General features: G+C 30.5%; 1 long non-coding RNA gene across 1 annotated transcript; it reads right to left on the bottom strand.

Moving 5' to 3' along the window:
* Positions 1-219: 219 nt before the first annotated feature.
* LOC128240588 (uncharacterized) lies at positions 220-1,278 on the bottom strand. Its single transcript, XR_008262205.1, has 3 exons — positions 1,240-1,278; positions 1,010-1,026; positions 220-304 (listed from the first exon to the last, which is right to left on the bottom strand). It is a non-coding gene; the product is annotated as an uncharacterized LOC128240588 (long non-coding RNA).
* Positions 1,279-1,640: the final 362 nt, after the last annotated feature.

Raw genomic sequence — 1,640 nt, 5'->3', positions numbered from 1 at the left:
TTAAGTATTAAACTTTGAAGACATTAAGGTTGGATTATTTATGAAAGGTTGCATACCGACCATAATGTTTGCAATTATAGTGTTCCCTATAAGAGTGAATCTAACCTACACGTCAACATTTGTGATCAAGGTACTTTGTACTTTTTGGATGACATTGCATCACATTAATTATCATGGGGATAACATCGCAACGTGAAGTGAGTTATCTGCGTTTCAGTCCTACGTGTGGCCGCCTGTCTCTGCACGACTGCGTACTGGACTCCTTCTGTTGCTATGTGTAGCACGCCATTGTCCGACGAGGTGACTGTTATATTCAGATATCATGAATTAATGTTACTTATAAATATCCATTTAGAGGGAACTAGCTAATTATACTTGGATATGGTGATCCAGAACCAATAACATTAAACTGGATTAAATAACCAAATGAGTTTAACAAGTGTGTTGTGTTGCTAACTATGATCACTCTTTTATTAATTATAGCTATTCAATAAACAACTGATTCAAACCTAGAGTTCGCCAGGTAATCACAGTCTTCAAAATCGTAATATTTCATTTACATATTCATTTAATGCATTTATTTATTTTTAGTTACAAAACCAAAACTAAACTGTCAATAGTGTATCAAATAAAACAAAAAATAGTTGTATACTAAAAGAAAACTAAGGCATTTTAATTTGGAAACGTTTATAAAATAATTTGATTGTGCTATGCCACTAATTTAGATATGTCTTTTTATTGAGTTAAGATATGGTATGTCATCAATTGAGATTTGTTGTATAATGTATATGAATGTTTTTTAATGTGTATATGCTTTTTTCGACCCGAAAGGGAAAGTAAAGTAGCTTACAGGATACATAGTTGCTTAACTATAAATAACCATTGTTAAGCAAAAACAACTCAAACGAAAGCAACATTTATATCCACCACGTAACTTGATCGGATTGTCAATGGATATACAAAGTATTTACGCATGTACGTATAGCAAACTAAAATATAAAACACTTACCGCTGTGATTTTCAACACTGGAATAAGAACGCAACAATTTTTTAGTAAGTGCGTATACGAGTGACATTTATATATCATAATAATGTCAATAATCATTTGACAAAGCATTCCTTTATCTCCCGAATAAAAATGTCCTGGATCATTATTTTTCAACAATTTAAATATATCCAACTGTGTACAATGCAACAGACATCTGCGATCAAAACAACAAAATTACAAATGATACATACTTTTCTATTATGTTGACTGCGTTATTCTTTCGCCGTTTAAGGTAAACAAATCCTAAAAAGATATTTCTAAATGTATAATCAATATTAGTTCTTAAAAGATTGGTTGAAGTGCCTTTGTAGATTAATTTTGACTTTCTGATAGTTGATTCAGAAAACTCATTTTCTGTTGCAGCTATATACTTAATTGTCGATAATAAATAATATAATTACACGTGAATTGAAATACAAATAAAATAAAATTCGTAAATGTAGATAAAATGCTAATGTTCTAACTTTACGATTATTCGTACGAATTATTTATATTGCCATGTTGGCCATGTCCTTTTGTAAACCAATCAAATAACATACCTAAAAATAGTGCTATGTCCAACGAAAACAAAACAGGAAATTGGGGAAAACGA

Source organism: Mya arenaria, chromosome 7 (genome assembly GCF_026914265.1).
Source record: "Mya arenaria isolate MELC-2E11 chromosome 7, ASM2691426v1".
In the NCBI taxonomy this organism is placed as follows: Eukaryota; Metazoa; Mollusca; class Bivalvia; order Myida; family Myidae; genus Mya; species Mya arenaria.
The sequence above is the reverse complement of the archived record's forward strand: the minus strand, read 5'-3'. Positions and strand labels throughout refer to the sequence as shown.